The following is a 25,005-nucleotide window of genomic DNA, read 5'->3' as shown; positions in this document are numbered from 1 at the left end:
AAATCAATTGTTGTTCATTTTTAATTTAAAAAAAAAAGAAAAGTAAAGAAAAAATATTCATTTTTTTTTCAATTTCTCCACACATCGGTGGGTTTGATAGTTAAGCACACCAATACGTTTATAAAAAAAAAGCGCACCAATATGATTTTTTTTTGAATCAACGGTGTGATTAATTTTTTTAATGCAACAGTGTGGTTTCTATTTAAAAGCATTGGTTCTCTAATTGTTATAAGAGCACTGAGTTGGTTGAATTGGAAACAGATGTGTAGTGATGTTTTTTTTAAGCGCATCAATGCGTAGTGGTATTTTTTTTTAAACATATCATTGCGTTTTTATAGAAGAGCACTGATATGATAATAATTTATTTCTTTAGAATGTCAAAAACTAGTGCAGGTATTATTTGAATGTCTCAGTGTTGTTAATGTTTTGAACGCATCGGTGCACTATTTTGGTTTAAAAGTTATCCAAAATTTTAGTTTCGCATAAAATAGCATATTAATCTCAAATTATCCTTTAGAATGCATCTGCATGAATTACAGAAGATCATAATATACATTTTTTCTGCTTAAAGTCGCTTTATTCTTAAAAAATGGTTTGAAAACAATATTGAAATTCAAATTTTTGTTATATGGTTATCAAGATTAATTTCGGATATGCACACAAATTTTTATTTCTAACTTTTTTCAAATGCAGGGACAAAATATCAATAACATGAAATGTTCAATTCTTAAAATTCTAGCTTGTTCCATATTTCTTCTCAAAGTCCTTCAAGGAGTTCTCCCTTTCCATCTCAAATAAGTTTAGATTTTATTTATATTTCGATTATCTAATTAAATTTTTTTTTATCCATGTCGATTTGAATAAAAATATATCCAAATATGCAGGAACCTGATTCAGAATTGAGTTCAGATGCAGAAAATATTACTCCATACTTTCAAAAACTTCAGAATCTCTTATCAAGAGTAGCATATTGCAAGCAGTTGGTAGATGAAAGTGGACAACCTCTTCACCATTCCAATTGGAACATGGCATCTTCTAGCTACAATCTTGGATCAACGATGATAATAATTGTTTGGTATAATGTAATTTCAACAAGTCAATTGCATTGACGTGCTTACTAATATCATTGATATTTTACTAATGGCATTCAACCTTCTAGTGATAATCACCGACCCACCTACTATCTTCATGGGCACCCCACTATAATATTAACTCGATAGAAGGTTGCATTAAGTGCAAGAATTGAAGAGGAAGCATACAAAGAATGGTTGAATCAACGACCTATTTAATTCCCACTACGTCTAGATTCACCAATTAGGAATGCCTACAATAATTGTAGTTCTTCATCACAAGTTGGTAATGGAGGCAATCAAATGGAGGTTGGTATGGATGATTACTATGGGATACGGCTTCCATGGAAGCAATGTTGTTAGATGCATTCCAGAATGATGAGCTAGGAGATGATGCTCATATCACTGATACCTTACTCGAAAGCCTGAAATCTACTTCCACTACCCCTCTCTTTGGACCTGGAAGCAAGTCAAAGTCTACTTAGTTGGGGACAACGATATTATTTTACAACGTGAAAGCAAAGTTTAGTATGTCAAATGAGTTTTTCTCAGCAATATTAAGGTAATTTGCTTGCATGATCGATCAAGTTCCTTATATTTTGTCACAGAATCAAATTTTAAAACGATCAATCTTATGAATGTTAAATATTGACATTGTATAATTATATTCCCCACCAATTGTAGGATATTCAAAGATAAGGTTCTTCTAAGTGATAATGTCTTGTTGGGTAGCTGTGAAGAAGCAAATAAGTTGTTGAAAATGTTGGGTGTTGAGTACATATCATATCATGCATATCTAAATGATTGTATTCTATATAGAGGAGAATATGTAGACAAAGATATATGTTCGAAATGTGGGCATGATAGGTACTGTAATTAAAAAAATAGGTAAATCACATGGTCCTTCTCATAAGATATTGAGGCACATGCCTATAATCCCAAGGATTCAAAGAATATTTTGTTGCAAAGAATAAGTTATGTTTTAAGGATGGCATGCCTCACATAGAAGTGAATTAGGAGTTATGTGAATCTCAACATATTCAATATCCATGAAGAATATAGAGGATACATGCCCTAAAAAATTCAAGGATGAAGTATGAATTCTACGACTCAGCATAGTCATGGATGGCATCAACCCATATTCCCTCCAAAACACCAACTATTGTTTTTAGCCTGTAGTAGTGATCAATAACAGTATCCCCCCATGGTTATCCATGAAGAATGAACATCTTATGCTAGATCTCATAGTCCCTAGTAAAAGACAAGTGAAGAATATGGATGTATACTTACAACCATTAGTAGATGAATTGAAGGAATTATGGGAAGGGTTACATCTATACAATGTATCAAGACCCATGGCAAAAGAGAGTAGTTTTATGTTGTATGGCATATGTGATTACACCATACATGATTATCCAAGCTTAGGAGTTTTCTCTAGTAAATTACATTCTTATTGATTTGTTTAGTAACACTATTGTTTTGCATATTAATTTAATTCACTTCAATTGTTCATATCTTCATGGTCATTAACATATCGACTTGTATACAATAATTTTGTTGATATTGTAACAAAAGGGTATCATGCATGTAAATGTTGTGGACCTTCTCTGAAAACTAGGTGGTCCGACCGCCTACGAAAGCCAGTGTATGACTTCTCTTAGGTATTCCTCCTAGAAGAACACCCATATAGAAGAGAAACATCCTCTTTCAATGGTAAACCATTGAGAAACCAAATGTCTGCAATAATGACACCAACTGAATGACTTAGAGCATATGAGGGAGAGAAAAGGAGAAGGTGTTTGCATAAATGTTCGATTCAAATGGGGAGCCTATGTTCGATGATCCAGAATTCTTCAAAACCTATGTTGAGAAACTTCCCATTGGGATGAAAAAGAAATTTGTCTTTTATGAGCTCCCATATTGGGAGAATCTTAAGATTTCCCACTTACTAGATCCCATGCATATATTTCAAAATGTTTCATCTTCTTTATGGAGGCACATATCATCGAAAGAAAGTCACACATTGGTTGTTAGGAGAGATATTATTTCTTCAAAACTAAAAATAAACATTGGCTAAGATAAGAAACTAGAGGAGAGGTTGGTCCCTCTTGTTCTTTCAAAGAAGGTGATGTCCCATCAATTTTAATGAAAGATGATATTTCTTTGGAAAAGGAAGTTATAATGAGTGTGAGGGTGCCTTCTTTATATGGGTCTTCACTATGGCATTGCTTCATTGTGGAATGTTGGCTTGATGGGGCTTGACCTAGGTTCAGAGTTAATTAGCCAAACAAATCCCTACACTACTGACTTTTTCGGCATCAGCCCACTGAGCGTGGAATGAATTCTCACCCGAAGCAGTATGGGGGGATGTTGGAACCAAGTTTCTGCACCCTAGAGATGTCTAAGGGGTCGATTTAGTCCAACTGTGCCTACCTTCGCGCAGGTCACTTCGCACGCTGTCCTGACCTGCGAGACCTTCGTGATCTATTATACCCGCCTTCACACAACCCTCACCAAGGGCTGAAGTGCTTTCGCGCAGCTTATGGCAGCTATCTAAGCTATTTCCCTAAGTTACACTGTGGATCTTGCTTATATTCTTGCAATTGTTAGTTATCTTTGCGTAAACAGATACTTATCTCATATTTACTTAATTAACACAATCATATAAGTTCACGCACCATATAAACAGTGAAAATGCAATTCATATCCAATATACTCAAAGCATAAAAACAAGAAATAGATGCACATAATTGATGCAAAACTTCTCTTTATTAATGCTTCAGTGGTTACAGACTCGACTCACCCTTTGCACTCAACTGTAGGGGTCCATGCACTCAGCTGCAGACTACTAGGCCTTTGCGCACTCACCTGCAAAGACTTCTCCTACTCTATGACCCAAACACTTGACTCACCCTTTAGACAATACTCAATTCTTCATCCTTCCTTCCATTTCCTTTTCTTACAACTTAGAGCCTCGTTTTATTTATACAATCCAATGGTCCGCGGACCATGGGTGGATCTCTAAAGCTGACATTACATTACAAAGTTAAGGGCAGACAATCCTATGACCCATGTACCAACTTCGCGCTCTGCGCCCATAAAATGTGGAGTCTTTACATCGAATTTACATCTTTTGACCAAAATCTAGGCTTTAAGCCCCAAAACTTCCCTTGGGGGATCCCGCACCCAACAAGACCCCAACACAAGCATCATGACTCGCCCTCCAGTCACTCTGTCGGTGTGGAGATCTTCGCATAAAGGCCTCCTAACTTTGCCTAGACTACTGCAATATCGGCAACACACTGAGCAGCTACCTGCTACACTTCTTGGACGCACTGTTCAGAGACTGTTGTAGCTGAACTGCTTCCTTGCACCTGTTCATAGTCCCGCGCCTCCTTTTAGCTGCTTGGAGCACTAAGACTGTGCATCTGTCGGCTAGTTAGATAGTTGGGCCACCCATGTATGGCTTCAACCGACTGCCATTCACTTTTCCTGGGAAAGGTTCTCCATTTAACTTTATCAACTGCACCGTGCTACCATTTGTGATTTCCTTAATAACATATGGTCCTAGCCAATGCATTTTGAGTTTTCCCAAGAATTTATCAAACTTACTATCATACAGTAACACAAAATCATTCACCTTGAAGGTGCGCAACTTAATATGTCGATCGTGCCAGGCATTTTTGTGCTACTTCTGTACCTATTGGTGAAAGTTAGCCAAAAAATCATTCTTCCTCGAGTTTCTCCAATTGCGCGAGCCTCTCTTCCAGGGCTCCGCGGTCCATTACCCCTGTGAGTGCCACTATGCGTGGACCAGACATGATAGACTATATATGGATTACGGCTTCTACTCCATCAATCCGCTGAAAAGGTGTTTTTCCGATTACATGCAGGTCCCAATCACTTCGTTGTGCGTTGCATACCATGTTCAATGTGTTGCACACCTTATCAACTGCTTCTGCATGGATAGCCTTCTACACGATTTTTCTTTCCACATACTATCTATCCAACCTTAAAAGCCAACTACACATCTATCCCCCCAACACATGCTTATTGACCATACCTCTCAGCGCGGAGTTCATGCGCATCCGCGTAGGTTGTTTTCCATATGCCTGTATCCACATGGCTAGATGTTTGCGCAGATCATCCTACCCATTGTATTTACCTATCAATCACACTCTAGGCTTCCCAAAACATGTGCGCATCATCCTTCTACATTCGCGCCAGTCATCAAAGCTCCCTTTGTGCGTACCCCACCACCTCGTGGGTGTAGCATGCAGTACCTAATTCAAGGCCTGGAAGTGTTTCTTTTTCGGCACCTCCCTTTCAAATTTGTCTAAGAAGGCATCTATCTCACTTAACCCATCATAAGTAGGCAAGTCTCTTACTTCTGTCGATACGTAGGACAGTGATCTTGTCATCATATTACAATTCAGTGTAGTCACCTCATGTAACCAGTTCTTCCATCGCTCTATCTCCTCATTAGAATCCGACGTACAGGAGCTTTCGCACTCCCATGAGATCCATCCATCCACAGTGGATTTTACCCAATCTTGCTCTCTGTGGTTATTTTGTAGATGCAGTCCAAATCATCATCACTTTCATAGTTGCGCACCAGCTCTATATAGCGCGATCCTTCAGCAGGGTCCAAGGGTATAACTACCCACAAATATTTCTTCTCAAAAATCATCTTGCGCTTCTTCAGATTAATCACCCCATTCATGACAATGGCCCAATAAATTCCTAAGAGCGCGGGGTAGGGATTGTTGTCATCAAAAATCTCTATTACTTCAAAGTCTGCTAGCGCGCTCGCTCCCTCAATATCCACATTAATTCCCTACAATATCCCCATACATATTATCTTCTGCTGGTTCACCATTCGCAGCTGAATAGGAGACCATTGCAGCATAGGTATCCCCATGCGATCCCATGTCTTCTTTGGTAGAACGTTTGCATCCGATCCTAAATCCATAATTACTTGGTCCATTTCATATGCTCTAATCTGCACGGTTAACCTCATTTCTCTTCCCATCCTCGTCTTATGCTTTCCAATCTTCCGGACTACATGCGGTTCTCCTGGAGTGGTCCCAATGCATCTGTTAATGAGTTCCTGTAATCCCTTTACAGCTTTACTATTGCACAGTAACTTCATGCATGTTTCCAAGAACGTCATGATCATAGATGGGTCCATCTCCAGCTCTGGTTTATCCTTGCTTCTTGAAGTGGAGGCATCAGCAAAGCTCTTCTTAGCTTCTTATTTGACAAATCGTGGACCACAAAGCAAGTTTCGCGCTAGGTCCTGCTTGTGCTTCTGGCCTTAATGGCATCGGTCCTCCTCTCGCGAGGTAATTCATGAACATCGAGCAGTGATCCTTATCATGACCTTGACCCCTTAATTTTAAGCACCACACCTCTTCGCGCACCTCTGGTCGAGTTGTTCTGTCCTCTTTTAGACTCTACATCTCAAGGCATAAGTTTTTCAACTGTGTGTGGATCTACTGAACTCCCAAGTTAGGATCTTGCATTGGGGTCTCAAGTAGCCTCATCGCAATCTCTAAGGCCTCTTCCTGAGTCGTTAACTTCTGCTGCAATAGCACACTCCTTAAATGTGGTGTTAGCGATGCTACAAACCATTCGTGACATTGTCCATCCGTCAGATTCATATTAGCTTCGTGAATTGTACACTTTAACCTCTGATCCAACTCTCAAGGAGTCTCACCTGGTAGCATCGTGATTTCTTTGAATCCAATGATTGACTATTCTTCAGAATTTGGCCTGCTAAATTCCCTGTTTAGCGTTGCTTGGATGTCCATGATTCTCGCATTTGGATTATCATTGGAGTGCTTAATATACCAGGTCAGTGCGCGATCTTGCAGGGTGCTAACTAGTGTCACTTTCTTTATATTGTCATCTGTAACTCCCTGCGCTTCCTATATGGCTCTTATGATGAACCAAAATTGGTCCAAATCCTCATTTCCCACTCCCTTGAACACATGAAACTCTATCATGCTTGCCATATTGACTCACGGTGGTGGCGGAGGTGATAAGGTTGAAGATGGAGGTGATGGTGGTGAAGTTGGTGGTGGTGTGGGTGGGGGTAGTATGCGCGGAATCCTTTTCCTTATCAAATGGATCGTACTTCATGGAGAGACCTTCGTGAGCTCTTCCTCGTCCCCTCGCGAAGGTGAAATCAAAGGGCTATTCTTTGGTCCCTTAATTCCTTCGTTTCTGTAGGTTTTTCCGCTTCGCGTAGCTCCGAACATCAAGGTAATTGCATAACCCTCTTTTCACACAATAGCATTTTAATCCAAGTATTCAGAGACTTTACGTACTTACCTCACGATCCTTTGAGGAAGCATCGCTCTGCCTCGCTATAGTTGAATAAAGTGTCTACCACGAACTTAGTAATGAATCCTCCTATAATCCGATCAAGCCAGTCATCAACAACGCACGCAATCTTATCCTCCGATGCTTCCAACCTTCGCACTATGGGGTCCACACAATAAGATTAACGAGTTTCCACCTTCCCTGGCTATCTTCTAGCTTCACGATCCACTCGTACAACTCAGTAGGAAAAGACACGAAGAAGATTTCATGGATCTATGTGTACATGTAGCAGTCTACCACTCTTCTTTTGTCAGCCGCAGATTCCTGTTCTCCTGCACCACGAACTCATGAATTCTCCTGTCCAACCAACCTTCAATTTCTTTCTTAGTTGGATTCCAATGATACGACATCAGACATCTCTATGCAGATTTCGGTCCCAGAAACGGAACCATTTGTTGGCTTGATGCACCCTGACCTAGGTTTAGAGTTAATTAGCCAAAGAAATCCCTTAACTACTGGCCCTTTCGACATCATCCTGCGGAGTGCGGACTGAAGTCTCACTCGAAGCAGTATGGGGGGATGCCGGAACCAAGTTTTTGCACCCTGGAGATGTCTGAGGGGTCGATTTAATCCAAATGTGCCTTCCTTTGCACAGGTCACTTCGCGCACTGTCCTAACCTGCGAGACCTTCGCGATCTATTATACCCGCCTTCGCGCAGCCCTCACCAAGGGATGAGGTGCTTTCGCACTATCTATGGCAGCTATCTAAGTTATTTCCATAAGATACACTGCGGATCTTGCTTATCGTCTTTCAATTGTTAGTTTTCTTTGCATAAATAGATACTTATCTCATATTTACTTAATCAACATAATCATATAAGTTCACACACCATATAAACAGTGAAAATGCAATTCATGCCCAATATACTCAAAGCATAAAAAAAAGAAATAGATACACAGAATTGATGCAAAACTTCTCTTTATTAATGCTTCAATGGTTACAGACTCGACTCACCTTGGACACTCAGCTGCAGGGGTCTGCGCACTCAGCTGCGGACTACTAGGCCTCTGCGTACTCAGCTGCAGAGCCTTCTTGATCAGATATTGATCCAGGACCTTAATGATAGCTCAAATTTCAAATTGTTTGAAAGAGTATTGAACCTAAGTGATCAGATAGATCTCGTCTTCCTGATTTTGGTGCCACAAATGGTTCAAAAAACTGACACCGTATGAAGGAGTTATTGTAATTTGAAAAATTCCAGTAAATTGTAATTTATGGACATTTGCCCAAGATTAATTTGGTTTAAGTGCTAAACCTTTCCTTAAGCGCCTTTATTAAAAGTGTGAATTAAGCACGTGGGTAGTATTTGAAAAGTTGTAAGCAGTTTCTCACGCACCGTAAAGGTGGGAAGCGGTATTCCTAAATTTCACGCGATTACCCTTAGTGGTTGACACATAGCACAGGAAAACCACTTTTCTCGCATGCTCTTGATCTAATATCGGTCGTGCAAGATTTCACGCAAGAATGAGCGATAGCCATTTGATTGGATGATATAGATCGATGGTGGAGATTGTCCGGGTTAGTTGGTGAGTGGATGATGCGATAGGAATTGGATCAAGCGGGATAGATCGATGGTGGAGATTCCGCTATTTGAAATGCTTTCGGTGAGGATTATCCCTAACCGTTGGGATTATACCACCTCATATGTGTGCCCAACATTAATTGTAACAGTAACATCCGATGGTCAGCCTGGTAGAGTAGATAAACTTAGGTGGATATGCTAATTTTAGCTAGAGTTAGGTGCAATTCACCAAAATTGGTGGAGTATCCCTAGGGGATATTGATTAAATGCACTCCATGAGTAGTTTTCATATAGAGGCAGAGAGAGAGAGAAAGTGAAACAAGAGGCTAGATAGGCTAATTGGAGCCTTCTGAAGCCAATGAAATAGTCTAGAGAAGATGAGGAAGTCATCTTCATAGAGATTTTCATCCAGGGAGATTTTTGAGCTCAAGGCCACGAGGGGTTGGAGGCAGTTATAGGAGCTACCAGTATTCGTTCTTAGCAAAATAATAGTCATTCTTGACTGTAATGAGCATTATGAATCCATTTCATGGATTTGCAAAAGCATTTGGAGACTTCTAAAGGCCAAGATGCTATAGGGAAGTTTCAGTCAGTCGAGTGCCAACCATGGAGGAAGGCCTAGTTTGGGGATGCAGTGCTCATTTTGAGCAAATGTTCAGTCTATTTTCGGTGTCTGATATGTGCTGGAGACAGGAGATGAAGTTTCAATGCCAGTTAAAGAATTTTGAAGGAGTTAGTGCCATCAAGAAGCTCAGGTTAGCTCAGAGCACTGATTGAAGGAATCAAGTCTAGGAGTTTGCAGAGTGATGACAGCCATGACAAGGATATAGATGGTATTCTAAGCCCATTGGTTTAGTTCAGTAACCTTTGGAGTTAAGTGTGGAACTTGTAAAAGAAACTTTGCCATAATCCCAAAGAGCCAAGTCAAGATGACAAAAGCTCAAGGAGAAGTAGCCCACGATATTTGGGTGAACTCCTAGATTAAATTTGTTTTTATGTGTGAATGTTTATTTGCTGCATTATATGGTTGTTATATGTGCTTAAAATCAATAGAAAGAAATGGACTTAAAGAACTTAAATAGTTAAAAGAAAACACACACCTGTTTCAAGTATTTAATTATGCAAATGTCATATATAAGCTAGATCATTTAATTGTTTAATTGAGTGGGAGGTTCTTGTAAGCATAACAATTTATCAAACCCCCATTTCAGATCAAGTGGTATCAAAGCAGGTTGTTTGATTGACAAAGCAATAAGTTTCTTGATTGACAGAGTAGTAGGTTGCTTGTTTGACTTGAAAGGTGTTTAAACAGTATAAATAATTTGACTGTTTGACTATTTGTAAACTGACTGTTGTTTGAGTTTGCAAAGGTGAAGGGAAAGCTACTGATAGCTAAGTCCAGGAAAGGACAAGAAGGAAGAAGGGATGAAGGAATTATCCTTACCCAAAGGACCTCAAGGCAACCCTTGAAGCACAAGAGGGTTTGTTTGCAAAAGGTTGCTTGAATAAGAGTTTGACTCTACAGCCATTAGTTCTTTGAAATCTTTGTGAATTTTGTTTAAGTTATTTTGTTAATTTTGATAATGACAACTTCTACAAGTGAGTTTTCAAAATCCTTCTCCTTCACAAGATTCTTTGATTAAGACATGAAGAAAGACTTGTTCATCATGATGGATATGGTGAAACAAATGTATGAAGATGAAAGGAAGAGCACAAAACTTCGAGAGTAGTTGAATTCCATGAAGGAAGAGAAGCAGTTGCTTTTTGACAAATTGCAGGAAATGGAGAGCCAACTTCATATTGAAAATATGAACCTAGAAAGGATGCATGAGTTGGAGACACAACTCCTTGTTGCCAAAGAAGCCTTAGTCAAGCATCAGTTTGAAGAAGAGGTAAACAATCCTAGTTTGTCTTCAATTTCCTCTAAGAATGTTTATGTTGGTTCTTTTGAAAAACATACAAGAGGCATAGGGTCCAAGTTGATGTCAAAAATGGGCTATGAAGGAAAAGGATTGGGAAAACATGCACAAGGCATAGTTGAGCCAATAATGGTTGAGGAAAGGCCTAAGTATTTGGGTCTTGGTTATGGATAATCTTATGGAGAAAGTTCCAAAGCAACCATGAAGGCAATTGAAACAGTTCCTAGAAGGAGTTTCATTTTAGGTTCTCTACCTCAAGTTTGTAAAGATTTTATTCATGGGGAATGCAATTGTTTGAAACATACTTTGCAAAAACAAGGCGTTCATAAGCATGCACGCGAACAAGGGAGTTGTGAAAGATCTAAAATCATTGATGAGATTGATGATGTTCTGAAGGAAGCTACTTCTTCATTCAATTCACTTTCTCATGAAGGCAACAAAGACAAAAGAGAAAGATGTTGGAAGAGAATGGCCACATACATGAAGCTTTTGAAGAAAAGGAGGCAAGAAGCCAAAGGTCGATTGGACAAGGAAAATTATGTTGTAAAGAGGATGAACATGTGTTGCACTTATTGCCATAAGCAAGGACATATTGCTAAAAAGTGTTGGACTTTGAATCCAACAATGCTTCCATGAAATTTGAAGAAGGTAGAAAAAGAGAATGGCAAGAATGGAAAGGAAGTTTCCATAATTGATGTGTTTCAGGATTATTCACATGTTGATGTCAATATGAAGTTAAAGGAAGCACCTTTAATGTGGATTGGTAAGAAATGGTTAGGATTCTTATCCAATTAAAGTTGCATGTCCTTTGATTTGATACATTTCTTTGCCAATGGAATCCAAGTTGTCGGGTTTTACCAAAAAACGATGAATGAAAAAGTTCAGTATGAGACTCGCTTTATTACAAAAAATTTATATTCATTTCAGCTTTGTATGTACATGTACATATAATTGAGGATATTATACTTATGATTGTGCTTGAGAGAAAGTTGAAGAATGGAATACATACATGAGAATGGTATGTATGAACAAAGGAATGTTGATGATTGCATTGTATTTGAACGTGTATGTGTAATTGGCTTGATGGTCGATTTCTTTGTTTAAACATGCATGCAATGTCATATCGACTTGGAAAAGTTGATTTTGTCTCCAAGATTGGAAATGGGAGATAATGATGAAGTGTTTGACAAAAGGTGGAATTATTTCTACTTTGAAAAAGAATTGTCAAGTTCTTTTTTGTACATGCTTGACTTGGAGAGTTAGTTGTTTGAAGAAGGCATGCTTTTGTTGGCTTGTGGTTTAGTCAATCATTTGTATACAAGATGTAAAGACATGATGATGATTCACATGATGTAAATTTATGTCGTCAAGTTGTTTTTTTTGCATTATGTTGTTTTTGACAAGATGTCAGAAGAAGATTTGCAGCAGCAAAAGTCGCCATAGAAGTGGCTTGGTAAGAAGTGGTTTGACTTATTGACCCAATAAAACATACTTCCATTGGTACATATGAAAATTTCAGTTAAGTATGCATATATTGGTGATGTAATCTCACATTTGTTTGAGCCACCTTGGATCGATGATCAAGGAAGCGATGTTCAGCTACCTTTTGTAAACTTCTCAACAGAGATTCTGAATGAGTTCAAGGAAGACAGTTCTTAACAGGAGGACAAGCGCATCCAGGAAGGGAAGTGTCAACTACCTTTGAGTTTTGGTTGAAAGGCACCAGCCATGCAAGGAAAGTGTATGGAGGTTGAAAGAAGAGGGTGTTGTACTCTCATCTACTATAGATCAGTATATCAGACTTTTGGGGTCCAAAAGATTCCTAATGGGGAGGAGTGATTAAATATTGATCCAGGACCTTAATGATAGTTCAAATTTCAAAGTGTTCGAAAGAGTGTCAAACCTAAGTGACCAAATAGATCTCATATTCTTGATTCTGGCGCCACAAATGGTTCAAAAAACCGACACTGTATGAAGGAGTTATTGCAATTTGAAAAAGTCCAGTAAACTGCAATTTTATGGACATTTGACCAAGATTAATTAAGTTTAAGCGCTAAACCTTTCCTTAAGTGCATTTCTTAAAAGTTTGAATTAATCACATGGGTAGTATTCGGAGAGCGGTAAATGGTTTCTTGTATGCCCTAAAGGTGGGAAGCGGTATTCCTAAATTTCACGCGATCACCCTTAGCGGTTGACACGTAGCATGGGAAAACCACTTTTCTCGCCCGCTCTCGATCTGATAACAGTCATGCAAGATTTTACGCGAGATTGCATGATAGCCATTCAATTGGATGGAATAGATCAATGATGGAGATCCTCCAAGTTAATTGGTGAGCGGACAATGCGATAGTCGTTGGATCAAGTGGGATAGATCGACGGTGGAGATTCCACTATTTGAAATGCTTCCAGTGAGGATTATCCCTAACTACCGGGATTATGCCGCCTCATATGCATGCCCAACATTAATTGTAACAGTCACCTTCGATGATCAACCTAACGGAGCGGATAAAATTAGGCAGATATGCTAAGTTTAGTTGGAGTTAGGTGCAGTTCACCAAAATTGGTGGAGTATGCCTAGGGGATATTGATTAAATGCACTCTAGGAGCAGTTTTCATATAGATCCAGAGAGAGAGAGAGTGAAATAAGAGGCTAGATAGGCTAATTGGAGCCTTCTGAAGCCAATGAAATAGTCTAGAGAAGCTTAGGAATTCATCTTCATAGAGATTTTCATCCAGGGATATTTTGGAGCTCAGGGCCACCAGGGGTTGGAGGCAGTTGTAGGAGCTACTAGTACTCGTTCTCAGCAAAACAATAGTCATTCCTAACTATAATGATCATTTTGAATCCATTGCAAGGATTTTCAGAAGAATTTAGAGACTTCTAAAGGCCGATATGCGACAGGGAAGTTTCAGGTAGCCTAGTGCCAATTGTGGAGGAAGGTCTAGTTTGGGGATGCAGTGCTCATTTTGAGAAGATGTTCAGTCTATTTTCGGTGTCTAATATGTGCTGGAGATAGGAGATGAATTTTCAATGACAGTTAAAGAATTATGAAGGAGTTAGTGCCATCAAGAAGCTGAGGGTAGCTCAGAGCACTGATTAAAGGAATCAAGTCTAGGGGAGCTTAGATCTGTTTGCAGAGTGATGACAGCCATGACATGGATATAGATGGTATTCTAAGCTCATTGGTTTAGTTCATTAATCTTTGGAGTTAAGTGTGGAACCTGTAAATGAAACTTTACCATAATCCCAAAGAGCCAAGTCAAGTTGAAAAAACCTCAAGGAGACGTAGCCCACGATATTTGGGTGAACTCCTAGATTAAATTTGTTGTTATGTGTGGATGTTTATTTGTTGAATTATATGGCTATTATATGTGTTTAAAATCAGTAGAAAGAAATGGAATTAAAGAACTTAAATAGTTAAAAGAAAACACACACCTGTTTCAAGTATTTAATTCCGCAAATGTCATATATAACCTAGATCATCTAATTGTTTAACGGAGTGGGAGGTTCTTGTAAGCATAACAAGTTATCAAACCCCAATTTCAAATCACTTCTCCTACTCTATGATCCAAATACTTGACTCACCCTTCAGACAAGACTCAATGCTTCATCCTTCCCGTTTCTTTTCTTACAACTTAGAGCTTCGCTCTATTTATACAATCCAATGGTCCATGGACCATGGGTGGATCTCTAAAGCTGGCATTACATTACAAAATTAAGGGCAGACAACCCTATGAATCATGTACAAAATTTGCGCTCCACGCCCACAAAATGCGGAGTCTTTACATCGAATTACATCTTTTGACCAAAATCTAGGCTTTAAGCCCCAAAACTTTTCTTGGGGGATCCTGCCCCCAACATCGAATATGTTTTGGCAAGGTCTAAATTGCATGATCATTTGAACCTTATTAGAGTACATATGTCAAAAACATGTTTTTTTATTTTATTTTATTTTTATTTTTATGTAATGGGATAATTTATAATTAATTTCTGTATAATGTATTATTTATTGTGCAGTATCATTATCTTATGCTCGTGCATGGGTGTGTGAACCATGACTTCCCCCAAGACCTACGACGTGCCATATATAATTTTTATGCATTTGTATGTTGGATCACATCAAAGGAGATTCATATGGCTAGCATTCCACAATGGCATCAAGAGATAGTTGAGATTGTTTGTATTCTTGAGATGGAGTTGTTGAAAATAGCAACAAGAAATGATAGAAATAGGATCCAGAAATTCCAATTTTAATTTGTCCTCGAATTAAAATTGTGAATTAAAATCGAATTTAGTCTCACCAGCTACTTGGAAATAATTTATTAATTCATTATGGATTAATTAGCTAGAGAAATTCAAGTTAGAAGTCCTTCTGAAGTCATGCAACAGTTATCCCTTAAATTAAGGATATTATCCCTTAATTAAGGAGATAAGATTGAGTTATATTTGAGTTGTAATTAGTTAGCTCAATTTACTAAGTTAAGTTGAGTTAAATTAGTTCCAAACTTTTTGAGTAACTAATTGTGAGTTTAGTCAGTTAATGCATGCATGCATCCAACTAGTGTACTCCAGATAACTAAAGATTCTCTCATTAGAAACTCATGCATGTATATTTAGAGAAAGACCTAGTTGAGCTAAATGTCAAGGACAGGTTATTATCAGTTGCATGAGTTTTCCTATAAAGGAAACTCATCCATGTAGAAGGAATAAGGTTCCTTGAGGATTGCACAGTTTTACAGGGTGTGAGATCAGTGTGAGTGATCAGTGTTACAATAGGATCACCCAGGAGAAACAACGCAAGGAAATAGGAGGCTTGGAGGGTAGAGGAGAAGGTTTGTGAGAAGCCTTGTTTGCTTGTGAGCATCCAAGAGGATTGTACTGAGAGCTGGTTAGCTGTGAGAGCTAAGGCTTTGTGTAATTATGAGATATTTCCACCTTGTATGATAATACAGACAGTGGGGCTTTTAGCTGAGGCTTTCCCCTAAGTATTTTCTGTGTTTCATGTGCATTGATTCTTCTTCTTCTGGTTATATGTGGTCAGCTCGATCTTGCTTAATCTTTAAGCTTCCACAAAATGATAGTAGAAGTAGATTATAGTATTTTTCTTTGGTATATTGCATTATCGGATTAATCTACAGTCAGATTTTCTACATGATCTTAGAGGTAGATTTGTAGAGAATCTGCAGAATTTCTACATGGTATCAGAGTTAGCTGATCTATAGAGAAATTTCTACATGGTATCGGAGCCAAGTTTATCAGAGTTGTGAAAAATATACAGAGAAGAGAATTCGAAATTTGAAGTTCGAGGTTGCAGGTGCAAATCAAATTCATATCATACTTCAATTGAGATGGGACATTATGTGACTAAGTCCATGAAGGGATCCTCGGATGGATCGAAAGGTGAGGCATTAGCCTCTTAGTTCAAAATGGACTTGACCCTCATCACATGCATGGTGTCATCTGTTATCACTCAGGTTGTCCTTCTGGTCGGCATCAAAAGGATATGGCCGAGGTAACCACAGACCAATCTTTGGACTGCAGGCTCTAGCCCACCTGCAATCAGAGAGGGCTCTCTCTTTCGGATTTAGCTTTGTTGATAATGTTTTTAGGCTAGTTATTGAGTTCAAGGGGTTTTGTTTTGTTTTTTGGTGGGAAGGATGATGCTTTCAAGTAAAGAGGCAGGGACAACATGAAAGTTCTAGAACCATTGGGCGTGGAGTCAAGGGGTAGGACTGCTGGTGTGTTTTCTTGGTCACGAGAAGGAATATGGAGCAAGCTAGTTGTATATGAAACAATCATTCAAGGCAAAAGAGGTGGATTAAAGGCTAAGGAATGAGGGGCAATTAAGAATCTCTCATTCAGATTAGCAGAAAGAAGACAAATGAGCCCTATCTAGGAGCAATTAAGAATTCCTAGATAATAGTCATTCATATATGAAAATAGGTCAAACATGAGCCATAACAGAATTCATATTTATGCCTAATTCGAGAGGAAAACATTAAGAAACCACAGAAACTGAGCATAGAGTGCAACCAAGCAAATTCTAAACCAATCCTTTGTTCTGTGACTTGAGCATATGTGAAATCGAAATAAAAGAGGTAAGGAAAACTTATTGATTCATATAGCAGCACAAGAATTCCGCATTCAATTCTTCAAACCATTAGACACAGAGCAGACAATCATTCCTCCAAAGCTTTTCAACAATCTTTGATTAAGTAAAACATCTCAGATATCCAGTGCGAGTCTCTAATGAGTATTATCAACCAACCAACCCTTTAAACAATATAGAGGGTCGGTATATATAGGGAAAATTGTCCAAAAACTAATCTATTACAGCCGACCTAAACAGGTCCGAAAGAAAATGATTACTTTAACCTAATCTTATCCAGAAATAAATGCATGAAAATATCTTTGAGTTGCGCTGAGGGCAGCTGTATCAAAACTGAGTTAATGTCTGTCCTGGGTGGCTCGGTGCAGTCCTCCTGTAATAACTGTGATTTGTCCTTTATCTCCACCTCTAACTTGGTTTTGCTATTGTTCAGCTGGCATTAATGTGCACTAATCCCGACCAGATAGGCTTTAAAATGGCCTTAATTGCTTTGTTGACTTTGATGAAGGTTTTTAATTTTCACCTGATTTGATGTTGCTGAACTGATACTCTTTGTTGCTTCCTGATACTCTTTGGCATTGATCCTGGAGTCTTTAATATCTTCTGAATGGTTTAGACTGTCCCATCGATCCTTCATGGCAGCTGCTCGCCCTTCTGTTGCTTTAAAAAGTGCGTTTGCCCCTTTCTGAATGCTTCGCGAAGAAAAATGGGTCATTCTGCGCCTTTCGGGCTTGCTGGGGGCCGCGTGGTGAGGGGATTTCCACTTTGGCATGAAAAACTGCCTCAGAATTTGAATCCGGGCTTCCTAAGCACGATTTTTGCCTTTCGCACCTTTTTGAGTGATGATGTCAGCATGAAATCAGCAGTGGGTCCCAGTACGGAGGTGACGTGGCAAGGTGACGTCAGCAGTACGACGGGTGACGTGGAAATACACGGTGGCAGTGATGTGACAATGGTGAGTTGGCAGTATGGTGGCAGGAGGTTGACGCAGGCAGATGACGCAGCAGGATGACGTCTCTGGGTGGAGGCAAGGAGGTGACGTGGCGCCGACATCACCCAGGGGAGGGCGGTTTGGCGGTTTCGGGCACACCGCCTTTGCACTGGAGTGGTTTAGGAGGAGGGGGCTCCGCCACACCCGGGAGGGCGACGCGTGGCGGGAGTACGGCGGGAAAACCGCCCATCTCTAGGATGCTAAACATCGACGGCTTCAGAGATGAAAAAGCCTGCCCACCGTTGATCTTGGGCGTTGGTGATCGGATGGTCGGTGGAGGCAGCGGAGGGATAAAGGACAGGGCCCGCGGCGCATTAAATTAGTTTATTATGTGGCGGGGGGGGGGTTTTAAACATTAGGAAAATGGGTTATGGGGTTTTAAAATGAGCGGGGAAAATATTTCGTGGGCAAGACCTTAGGATAAGGGCGGAAAGTGGGTTTTATGGGGTTAATTTTAAGCGGGGGGGAAAAATAACTTAATGTTTAATAAAACTTTTAAACATCAACTTTGGGAAAATGACTGCGGAGGGGTAGAAAATGTGTGGTTTTTAAGGGTGAAGGGATGGGTAAAGGTTATTAACTTAACCAGATGTCAAGTTAATCCCGGGGTTTGAACGTGGAAGGCTAATGTCAAGCTCCTGGTGAACTCGACATTTCCCAAACTTGATATTATATGGCTATAGTGCCAAGGGATGGGGATATGCACCTAGGGGAATTTTATACTTAGTTTTAGTAGGGGAAGGGGAAACAGATAGGAAGCTATATAGTAAAATTAGTAGTTAATATGGCAAGTGATCAGAAAGCGCTAAGTATGTGAAACTTTGGCTGTTAGGGGGGAAAATGATTCATAGAGGAAGTATGAACATGCCTTGAGTAAAGCAGATCTTTACCAAGGAAAATGATGTGGAAATGATGAAACTAAGAGACTCAAGCAGATTTTGACATCTTTGGGGAAGTTAGTAAGTGATTTAGGGAATAAGAAGAAAGGGGAGTTAATCATGTCCAGCTTGAGCTCCTCCATATGAAAAAAAAAACTGCATCACAACTGTGATCTGAAAAGATATAACACTTTGAAACACAAAATTGATCATACATCAACATTCTGCAACCTCAAAGACTACCTACCCAGCCTACTTACCTGTCATTTTTTCTTCTTTTTGGTTTGGGTGCATTTAGACTTGCAGACTCTACTTTACAATTTTTCTTTTGGCTACCCTCCTATCTAATTTTATCCTTATTTCTTCCAAGGGCCCAGATTAAGCAGTTGGACTCCTTTGTTTCTCTACCTATCTACAAATCTGCCAAGATTAAGCTGTTTGGACAGATATCAATTCTCTATATTCTAAAACAAGAAATTGAAACCTAGGGAAGCCAAGATTAAGTTGTTTGGACTTCCCTTAATAGAACATTCTTCAAAAATGGTTAAGTCATCAAAATTGGAATACAACCGTGGCATTTGGACTGGCACACTTTCATGGCTTCTTCTTTGGCCTTTTTTGGAAATATGGAACCTTGCAGCATGAAAGATGACATATTTGGCATGTAAAAATGCCAATCATGAAATATGAACACCTGTTGCAACAGGAGGCTAACATCATCGATGATGGGTTGTGTTTGATATCTTGACAGTGGAGTCTCCTTCCACATGACTGGTGATAAAAGTTTATTCAGTACCTTGGAGGAGAAAGACCTCAAGATGCGCATAGAGATGGGTGACGACAAAAGGTATAGTGTCTCAGGAGTAGGTACAATTGCTTTTCAAAGGGAGCATGGAGCTACTATCACTTTGACAGATGTGAAGTATGTGCCTGGACTGAAGAAGAACTTGGTATCGATCATGATGTTGGAGGACAAAGGCTACGATGTTTTCTTCAGTAAAGGAAACACATTCCTTAGACACATCACCATGAGACATGTGAAACAGATTGGTTCACGAGTCAAGAACCTGTATGCTTTTGAGGTTCAAGATGCATGCAAAGCCTTGAGGAGCAAGGCAAATGTTAGAGACTTGGTGGTTGAGAGGGAGAGTAAATTACCTCTCAACATGCAGCCCCAGAAGAAGTCTCATACAATTGTGGAGGAGCCATAGTTGGAGAAGTGGGCAGAGGGATCACATGCAGCCATACCTCTAGGTGTGAGGTGGGGCGATGTGAAGTGATAGTCTCAAGAAGGTTGAAATTGGGTAGGGTCCATTGAGAGGTTTTATCTCATGGATCATACCTTGTTGCGGGAGCACAAAGTACACAGTAGCGAGAGGAATCAATGGGATTGATGCAGTCAAAGATCAAAGTGACAGAGGCTAGAGCAGTCAGATACTGAAGAGCACAAAGAAGGATTGACAACAGTGCAGAAAGGCAGAGTCAGTAGAAGTGGAAAGTTTTCCGCTGACAGAGGCAATAGCAGTCAAAGACTTTGATGACAGATGCATCATACTTATTCAGGTTGGATTTTTTTTGTTTTTGAAGTTGTTGGAGTAACAACACTTGAGAGAAGTGTTGCACGCAGAACATTCCAAAGGTTCAGGATCGGGATCAAGTTGAACTCCTTCTTGTTGAGAGGGAGTGTTGAAAATAGCAACAAGAAATGATAAAAATAAAATCTAGAAATTTGAATTTGAATTTGTCCTTGAATTAAAATAGTGAAATAGAATTGAATTTAGTCTCACCAACTGCTTGGAAATAATTAATTAATTCATTATGTATTAATTAGTTGGAGAAATTCAAGTTAGAAGTCCTTTTGAGTCATGCAACAGTTATCCCTTAAATTAAGGAGATTATCCTTTAATCAAGGAGATAAGATTGAGTTATATTTGACTTGTAATTAGTTAGCTCAATTTACTGAGTTAAGTCCAATTAAATTAGTTCCAAACTTTTTGAGGAACTAATTGTGAGTTCAGTTAGTTAATGCATGCATGCATCCAACTAGTGTACTCTAGATAACTGAAGATTCTCTCATCATCAACTCATGCATGTCTATTCAGAGAAAGACCCAGTTGAGCTAAATGTCAAGGATGTAGGTTTTAACCTCGTATAGTAATTACCTGCATACGATTCTAGAACACAAAAAATAAACAATGTGAGAGCATAAAACATAAAACACATATACACAGAGATTTTCCCCTGAATCCCAAAACCAGGACTACTAGATTTATTTTTCATTATGTTCCTTTCAATGTTACAATACATATTTATACATGCCGAAGCATCCAATACCATGGACTGAAAACCATCGCATCCAAAACCATGTGCAAAAAATCATGCACAAAACCATAGGTAGGTCCACCCAACCTAACATAGTGTCCAAAACCAAAATTTTTCGGGGCGCTGCCCCAGACCCCATAGAGTGGGGTTACCTACACCCCTCAAACCCCCTGTGACTCCCCCCGCTATGCAATTGGCACAATGAAGGGGGGGCTTTGCCCCCTTCTAACCCCCCGATTAACTACGTGGGCTAGTCGTGGAAAGAATATAACAAAACCCAACATTCTCCCACTTGTTGTTTTCTTTCCATAGGGGGCCACAAGAGAGCTTAGTCATTTATCCAGCCCTACAATGCCCATTGTTTCTCTACACCAAGAGAACTTCTCAGAGCTCACAGATTTTGTCAATGCATCTGCAGTATTCTTCAAAGTGTCCACCTTTACTAGCAACACCTTTTTGTCTTCTATCATATCCCTCAAAAAGTGATACTGAACATCAATGTGCTTTGTCTTTGAATGATATGCAGGGTTAATTGCCAAGAAAATTACACTTTGGCTGTCACAGTCTATCCTTATATCTCCCTGTACTAACCCCATACTTGAAGACAATCTCTGCAACCAAACTGCTTCCTTGCTTACATGAGTGGCTTCCATGTATTCTGCCTCTGTAGTTGATAGTGGCGCTACAGATTGTTTCTTACTCATCCAACTGACTGCACCTCCAAATAGGTTAAACACATACCCACTTGTAGATCTTCTTTGATCTAGATCTCCAGCCTAGTCTGCATCAAAAAAGCCACAAATATCCAACACTCTATCTAATCATGATCTTCCTTGGTAGCACAAACCATAATCACTAGTGCCACACAAATACCTGAAAACCCGCTTCACTGTTATCCAGTTCTCCTTCCCTGGTTTTGACATAAAACTGCTCAATACTCCCACTACATGTGCAATGTCTGGTCTAGTATAGACCATAGCATACATCAAGCTACCGACTGCACTTGCATATGGAACATGGGACATATCCTCTTCCTCTTCTTGTGTCTTGGGACAATTTTTAGCAGATAACTTTACACCTACAGGAATAGGAACCTTCACCAGTTTACTATCCTGCATATTAAACCTCTGCAATATTTTCTCGACATACTTCCTCTGGTTTGACCAAAGCTTCCTCTTTGCCTGATCTCTTTTAATTTCCATGCCCAAAATATAGTTTGCAGCACCAAGATCTTTCATGTCAAATTTGGAGGACAATTGGATTTTCAAATCCTAGATAATATCTTTGTCATTTCCAACCAGCAACATATCATCCACATACAAGAACAGATAAATAACACAGTCACCAATTAATTTAAAATACACATAGTGATCTGCTTTTCTTCTGGTGAAGCCAAGTCCCCATATAAATGTATCAAATTTCTGATACCACATCCTTGGTGACTATTTTAACCCATATAGAGACTTCTTTAACTTGCATACCAGTTCTTTCTTACCCTTCACAGTAAAGCCTTTAGGTTTCTTCATGTAGATCTCCTCTTCCAGATCCCTGTGAAGAAATGTTATCTTCACATCCATCTGTTCTAACTCAAAATCAAAAGTAGTAGCAATAGATAAAAATAATCTAATAGAAGCTACCTTGGCAACAGGAGAAAAAATATCACCAAAATCAATTCCTGGCACCTGGGAATAACCTTTTGCTACCAACCGAGCTTTGTATTTCTCCACCTTTCCTTCTGCATTTGTCTTCTTCTTGAACACCCATTTGCTTCCCATGGGTTTCCTTCTAGCTTGAAACTCCACCAGATCCCAAGCCTCATTTTTGTGCAAAGATTCCATTTCATCAACCATGGCCTCTTTCCAGAGTTTTCCATCCTCTGAATCTATTGTTTCCTTCACAATTCTGGGATCATCATCAGTAATAGATAAAGAAAAATTTGAATAGAAAGCATATGGACTATACCTTTTTGGCTGCCTTCTTTCTCGAACTAATCTTCTCTCACCCGGAGTTTGTGGCTCTTCATCTTTTGATTCCTCATATGCTATAGAGTCTGATTCTTCCTCCTTTAGCTCAAACTCTATCTTCTCAGGTTCCTTTGGTTGGACTTCATGTTTAATAACATATTTCACCTCTATGAACACCACATCTTGGCTGTACACAACCTTTCTTGATACTGGATTCCAAAGCTTATAACCCTTTAAACCATCCTTATACCCAATAAAGATGCACTTTTCAAATTTACTATCCAACTTAGTTCGTTTCTCCTTTGTAACATGTACATATGCATCACATCCAAATACCCTCATATGTGAAAGACAGGGTTTCTTACCATTCCATACCTCTTGTGGAGTCTTATCCTCCAATGCTGATGAAGGTGATCTATTGACCAGGTAACATGTTGTCTCCACCGCCTTTGCCCAAAATTCCTGTCCTAACCCGACACCAGTGAGCATGCTTCTTGCCCTTTCCATCAATGTCTTGTTCATTCTTTTTGCAACTCCATTTTGCTGAGGTGTATATGGAGTAGTCTTTTTCTGTGCTATACCACACTTCTTACAAAATTCCTCAAATTCCTTATTGCAAACTCTCCACCATTATCTGTCCTCAGCACCTTTATCTTCTTCTCTGTCTGGTTTTCCACCAGAACCTTAAATTCTTTAAACTTGTCAAAGACTTCAGATTTCTTCTTAAGGAAATATATCCATGTATTCCTTGAGAAGTCATCTATAATTGATATGTAGTACATAGACTTACCAAGTGATGGAACCTTCACAGGTCCAAACACATCACTGTGCACAAGCTCTAATATCTATTTCACCCTCTTACCGCCAGAGGGGAAACTCACTCGATTCTGCTTCTCATATACACAATTTTCACAGAAATCAAAATCCAGAGAGCTATTACTCATACCTTCTACCATACGTTTACCATGAAGTATTCGAAGGCCCTTCTCTCCAATATGTCCAAGCCTTTGATGCCACAACATGGTCTTCTCTCCAGAGACCACTAGATTTTTTGCTCCACTTTCAGGAACCACTGAACTGTTGCACCCATCAACAACAATGCTACCTTGCAGCTTGTACAGAGTTCCAATTCGAATTCCCCACATCAATACCAGTGCTCCCTGAACCATCTTGTAGGTATCCTTCTTGAACACTATTTTTACCCATGCATCATCCAGCTTGCTTACAAAAATTAGATTTCTGGCCAATGCGGGAATATGTAGAACACCCGAAAGTGTTCTAACCCTTCCACCTTGCAACTTCAACTTTACTTTTCCGTGACCAGTGATTCTAGCCTTCCTATCATCCCCTAAGAAGACATCACCACCATCGTATTTCTCATACTTGTAGAACCACTCTCTATGGGGAGTGAAGTGAAAGGATGCACCTAAGTCAATCAACCATGCCTCATGATCTACGTGTGTACTTGAAGAAGCCAAGTACACATCTCCACCTTCATCTGAGGTGGTTTTCGCCTCTGCAAAAGGAGTATCATCAGATCCCTTTCTTTTGTCATGAGCTTTATATTTACAGTCCCTTTTGTAGTGCCCTTCCTTTCTGTATTTCCAGCACACCACCTTTACAGGCTTTCCTGGAGATTTAGATCTCCCTCTAGATTTAGATCTCCCACTCGATGACTTATTTTTGTTTCTGTTTTGGTAATGTCCTTGTACAAACAAGGCATCACGATTCTGGCTCTCCATATTTTTCCATCTCATATCCTTCGTCAGCAAGGATGAGACTATTTCATCAAACTGCAAGGCAATTGTATTGCTGCCTATTGCAATAACCAGACTATCCCA

The sequence above is a fragment of the Pinus tabuliformis genome, chromosome 8, assembly GCF_031772625.1.
Source record: "Pinus tabuliformis cultivar Carrire ecotype Pingquan chromosome 8, CPIR1, whole genome shotgun sequence".
NCBI lineage: Eukaryota > Viridiplantae > Streptophyta > Pinopsida > Pinales > Pinaceae > Pinus > Pinus tabuliformis.
Note: the sequence above shows the minus strand (reverse complement) of the source record.